Source organism: Amblyomma mixtum, chromosome 1 (genome assembly GCF_055824585.1).
Source record: "Amblyomma mixtum isolate Tamu chromosome 1, ASM5582458v1, whole genome shotgun sequence".
In the NCBI taxonomy this organism is placed as follows: Eukaryota; Metazoa; Arthropoda; class Arachnida; order Ixodida; family Ixodidae; genus Amblyomma; species Amblyomma mixtum.
Window position 1 is genome coordinate 34,626,455 of NC_143012.1, and position 6,000 is coordinate 34,632,454.

Sequence of the window (6,000 nt, forward strand, 5' to 3'; positions counted from 1 at the left end):
GAGCGTTCGCGAGAGCGCGTGGGAGTCTCAGTGGTGCGCAGGAGCTCGTCGAATTAAAACGGCGTTGTTGAGGGGCAAGCCACGCATACGCACCTGCTGTTTCTGGAAACGAAGAGCAAAAAGGGCCCGTTCGAGGCTGCGACCCAAACTGCCGAGGACTATATCGATCCGGCGCCCGGCCGAATGGAAACGATCAATCAATTGTATTTCGGGCCTCAGTGTTTCAGTAAACACCGGGGTCAACGACGGAAGAATGCCAGGCATGGTACGGACGTGACCTGCGTGTTACGTTACGAGGCCATGCCCCCCCCCCCCCCCCCCCCCCCCCCCCCCCCCGTTTGGACGGCGTGAAAAGATATAGTAGAGTCGAAAAGATACAACAGAGAGTTTTAGAACAAGGGACCCAGTCATGGGACATACTATTCGCGCTCCGAACAGCGGCTTTGATCGTGAGAGCTTTAGGGACTCATTGTATTGTGTTAGGCGCCCGAAGCGCCATTTCGGCTCAAAGAGAAACGCTAAATTGGAAATAACACGAAATTAACTTTAGTTACAGTTTTTATTTAAGTCATCGCAAGCAAAAACAGTAACAAAAATAAAAACAGAGTATTACGTGCGCGTTAAAGAACCCCAGGTGGTCGAAATTTCCTGAGCCCTCCACTACGGCGTCTCTCATAGCCTGAGTCGCTTTGGGAGGTTAAACCCCACAAAACCAAACCAAGAGTATTACGTGAATCCGAATAGTTTGTAACCTAGTTTCTTTAAGTGAGCAACATCAGCTTGTTTGAACATTCTGTGGTTTCTGACGTCGTATCTCTATGGCGACAAAACAACTCGCAACGCCTAGCAGCTGTCCCAATCGAGAAGCAATCCCATAATTTACGACGTTTTATCGCTAGAATTTCGCGGCGCGAGTATCCTGAGACGAATAAAAAAAACCGCGCACCAAAACGACAAGGAAAACAAAAACTTTTATGAAATAAACGCAACACCCAACAAAACGAACGTCAAGAAAGAAACGGAGCATCCAACAAAACGAACGTGATATATGCTGTATATAACGCGATCCTTCACGTCAGCCCCGAAGGTCGGAGGGGAGACCCGATCGCGCGGCAGCAGGCGAGTAGGGCCAGAGGTCACTGACGTCACGCTGAGTAAACAGGATGCAGCAGTGCAGCCTCCTTTCCCCCTGTAGAGCGCCTCTTCACTGGGCTCGGCACGTACGCGCTGCTGATGCTGCCTCCACGCTCAACAGCCGCGCTTACTCTGCACGCCTCCGAGATACATGCAGCAGCAGGCCGCCGCCGCGAGCGCACGGAGAACGGAAATAAGATCCGAAACGTCCGCTCGCGGCGCCGCGGGCGGCCCGACCAAAAGCTCCGTTTTTAAAACAGTCGGCGGCGGCACTGCAAAGCAGGGAAGGATAGGCACCGGAATGGGGGGAGGGGTCCGAGGAACTGCCCTGGCACTCCCTGTTTCTTCGGAACACGGGTGTGTATAGAGAGTTCTTTTTTTTTTTTTTCATTCGCGAATACGCGCGTGAGTACACTACAGTGAGAGACCAGCAGCGCCGCGTAGCGGGTGTGAATCACAGCCGAGATCGTTCATGGAGTCGGTCAAAAGCGCGCGCACCAGAAGGGAACGAGGCCAGTGACCGCATAGGAACAAGCCAACGAGATGGAGAATAGCGGCACGAGATGGCGCCCCAAGTGTGCCGACAGGGCTGATAGCGGCCGCTGAGGCGAATTGAGCGCCACCGCGCGGCACGCAAGGTCACCAGGAAGAGACGAAAAAAAAAAACAGAGAAAGCAGGAAGAAAAGACGTTGAAAAATTACTGTCAATGCGACCGCAATCAGAAAAAAAAAAATGACGTAACTCGTGGATTCATGCGAGAGCCACGGTGGGAGCTGGAAGGTCTTCGAAGAGCTGAGGCGCAGTGTGCGGTTTCCGGGTAAGAAACAGGAAAAAAAATCTAAAAGAAAAATGCTGCAAATGCGATAGCACCAGCAGCTGTTAATGCTTTAACTGGTGGTGACAACAATTCCGGTCTGGTGACGTCACTTCCTTCCGGATGGATGGATAGGAGCGCCCCCTTTGAAACGGGGTGGTGGCAATCAGTGGCAATTGCCACCATGCTCAGCTTTTCTTTCTTTATTATTTTTTTTTGTTTACTGTGTTGGCAATTCTCATTAAGAATCACCATCACCTTTACCTACAGTTTCCTACAATTCTAACCTTATGCCACATCTCTGCTTTTCAGCCACCAATCCTCCAATCGCTTTTTGCTGACTTCCACTGCAGATTTATTTACATGACCATTGTTATCTTTAAACCCTAGGGCCTCAGGAAGAGTGACTGCGCCTGCATCGACATCCGGATAGATACCATCACATTTGATTATGAGGTTGTTTCCACAGATCTACCACACACGGCACATGTGTCATCTTCTTCGTTAAATTTCTTTTTGTAGCTGCTGCGCGTTCTAAGACACCCTGACCTAGCTTCAAAAAGTAGGGCACTGCCTCTTGAGTTATCATAGAAAAATTCTTTCCTGATCTGCCTTTTCCAGCATCGATATAGTTCTACACTATGTTTCTTTTCCATTGAATTTTTCCACATGCAGCGGCGCCCTCTAGTGGACCGTTCTCCTTCCCAACATCCCTCTAGTCCATCGCCAGTTAAAAACGCCGGGAATGGGATTTGCCAAGATGGGATTGCTGCAGCTGGCGCAGGATGGAATAGATAGGTGACATCTATGGTGATGATGATGATGCGGAGAGCAGGAGTGCTTTGCGCTTCTAGCGCCGGGCTCCCATATGGACAAACGCGCGACTACTTTGGCCGGCGAGAAACCTGGCGCCGGCGGATAATCGATTTGGTCCCGCGCGTTACACAGGCATGATCTAAGAAGGAAAGAGAACAAAAAAAAGAGAGCGCGAATGTGAGAGAAAACTCGAGCCTGCTTACCGAAGGAGTAGCTCCGACCGATGCAGCAGCTTGCGAAAGCGCAAGCCCCGGTGTGCTTCTCTTTGGGGTCCCCCTTCTGGCGAGGAAGGCTCACGTCGAAGAAAAGGTTGGCCGTGTCGCGCCCGTGTAGCGCTTGATCGTCAGGACCTGGAGATTAATAGAACACAAAAAAAAAAAGAACCCCCCGTGAAACTCAACCGAAGAAAAATGTAAAGGGGGAACATAAGTTAATGAGAGATTCTTTTGCCAATCAGGCAAAATATTAACACACAGCGAATGCCTTCCGTATGTTCATACATGACGTACACGACGCATGAAACGTTTGCCGGCTGTCCAAGGAAAGGACTTTTCCGATTTAGAGGAAGCAATATCCTCCTGAGACCCGAAGTGAATTTGAGTGCACAAAAACTTTGTAGGGTTTCAGAATAAGCTGGTAGGAGTACAAAGGTGAAAAGTGAGAGATATTTTATCAACAGAACTAATAGTTTCAGCTCAGCACGATGTCCAATATATTGGACACTAGGACTCTAGCCGTATGTTCCCACCCAGTGGGCGTGCCACAAAATACTTCAGATAAAGCTGTGAAAGTTGTGCGAAAAAAATACTTTATTATGACAAAAGTCAAAGTAGCAAAATATACGTCAACTGAATAAAAAAGTTTCGCTGTGCTCACTTGCTGTGTGCCTTTTCGAAGCATCTTCTGTCTTTTGTTATGCAGAACTGCTGACATTTTGTGCAAAAAAACTTTGTTTTCATGGTGCACCCCTCAAACTTGCAGCGCGCAGCGTTAGCTGCGTCAGACAGCCTTGGGAAGTGATAGGCACTTTTGTTGGTCTCTCCTCGTCGAGCTTGCTTTGATGGTGGGCTCCACTCAACTTCACTGTCACTCTGTTTCTTGTTGTTTTTTTTTCCTTGACGTTCCTTGCTTCTTGACGTTTCTTGGGTTTCTTGCTGTTATTGGATCGACAATAGTGTCGTCGTCGCTGTCCGATAGGTCAATGTCTGATGTGTTGGAGGCCGCCGCGGTGGCTCAGTGGTTAAGGTGCTCGGCTGCTGACCCAGAAGACGCGGGTTCGATCCCGGCTGCGGCGGCTGGAATTTCTTTGGAGGAGAAATTCTAGAGGCCGGTGTACTGTGCGATGTCAGTGCACGTTAAAGAACCCCAGGTGGTCGACATTTCCGGAGCCCTTCACTACGGCGTCTCTCATAGCCTTAGTTGCTTTGGGACGTTAAACCCCATAAACCAACTAAACCAACCAACTGATGTGTTGGCTTGTGCAATTCTTTGTAAAACTGCTTCGGCCGTCTCATCAGGAACGCGAGGCCTGTCTCCTACAACAAAAAAAGACGTTATTTCGTCCTCAGCCGTTAAATACCAGCAGTATTCGTTTACAGTTATTGCGAAAGCCATCTCAAAAGCGCGGCCAAAATAACCGGGCTGAGTCCCAGCGTCCAACGTATTGGACACGTGAAATCAGATTGAAAGCACAGAAAAGTTAGGTCATGTAGAGTTACAATTATGATATCTACATGTTTTCTGTTCTATCTTTATTGATATCCAACAAAATTTACTCGTTCAAAGTAGGTAAAATCGCAGAAACAACACTTACTTCTCCGGCAGGTGCCATAGAACGCCGCGCCGCTGAACGCCGCCGTTTTCAAAGTGTTTTGGCGGGAAAGTGAGCAGTTTAATTTCAAAAAAGGTGCACAGATGGCGCCACCAGTTGTCCAATGTATTGGACAAGTGGGTTTTATGAAGATGAATCTTTCGGCGCGGGAGTACTGGCTTAAAAGCTAATGTCCAATATATTGGACAAATTGCCATACACGGGTCTCAGGAGGATATATTATTAGTTATCTTGGCAAGAGAAGTAGATACCGCTGTAACAAAGTCTAAGCGCAATGCGTAAAATGCTATTTTGCACTTCGCTCCATACAGTGCACCATGTAGTGCACCGTATAGTGGCGCAACCTAAGTCTGCAGCTTCAGAGCAGCCTTAGGTCGTATTAGAATTTGGCAGCAGTAGAGAAATACTTCATTTGGTAAAAAGACTATATAGAGAATCAGAAGCACCAAAACTATTGGTTGGCTGGCGCGTTTTCGAAAAAAAAAAAAAGCTGCAATTTTTTGCAAACTGCATGACACATCAGAAGAGCTCGCTGGACTTCGTTCTTAGCTGCACATTCTTCTTGGTCTGCTACGCACGTTCTTTTCCGAACCACTAAAGGCTTGATAAGTGCCTTAAGAATACTGCATTAAATTATGAAGGCAAATGAATCAACAAAGAGTTCCGATCTTTTCTACGACGCAATACGATGCAATACACTCTCACAGCGCAATTTAAACTTAAAACGTAACCTACGAGGGCGTGAACGGCGCGAGCAGAGCAAGCACAATCAGTCGTGCACAACGAGTCCGTTCACAGTCCAACGAGTGCATATTTGTCTGACAGGGCAGCAAGGTAAAACAGAAGCAGAACTGGGACAGCAGTTAACATACCTCCTATACCGAGCTTTCAAATCAAACCCTACAATCAGTTACACAACCAGCGGCAAGAGGGCGCAAGTTGTCGCCCCGCACGCCCTTGTAGCTCGCTGGCCAAGCCCTTCGAAACGAACGCATTCCGTATTATGAAGCCGCAGATAGGCAGACAGATCAACGCGCTCGCCTTTCACGCATTCGTCGGTAACCGCAGCCAACGGTGTCACGACACCAGCTCGCCTACTTAATCAAACCGCGCCCTTCGGATTCTTGGTTAAACGCCAGATCGGCTACTGCACTGCAGACCACATAGCGTAGAATCGGCTTCGATCGCCAACTTCAATCCAATCCAAGCCCCTCAAACCAGGTCGGCACGCAAATTAGACTCACGACCCCTTACACAACAGAAGCTATGCAGACAAGGAGATACGCGTTTCCACTTTGGGCCTCGTCATTTCAGTTGACGCGTCGAACTCTCAGAGGTCTTGTCTCGCCAAGAACCCAAAATGAGCCCGCCCAATCCAACGTCCACAAGCTTTGACAGACGGAC

General features: G+C 48.6%; 1 protein-coding gene across 2 annotated transcripts in view; it reads right to left on the bottom strand.

Annotated features, from left to right (window-relative positions):
* The window catches only part of LOC149365985 (uncharacterized), a 195,152-nt gene extending 192,041 nt beyond the window's left edge, over nucleotides 1–3,111 (bottom strand). For both annotated transcript variants that reach the window (XM_089547455.1, XM_089547453.1), the window contains exon 1: nucleotides 2,969–3,111. The gene's annotated coding sequence lies outside the window, so the exon portion shown is untranslated. The remainder of the gene's footprint in view (nucleotides 1–2,968) is intronic.
* Between the last annotated feature and the right edge of the window lie 2,889 nt (nucleotides 3,112–6,000).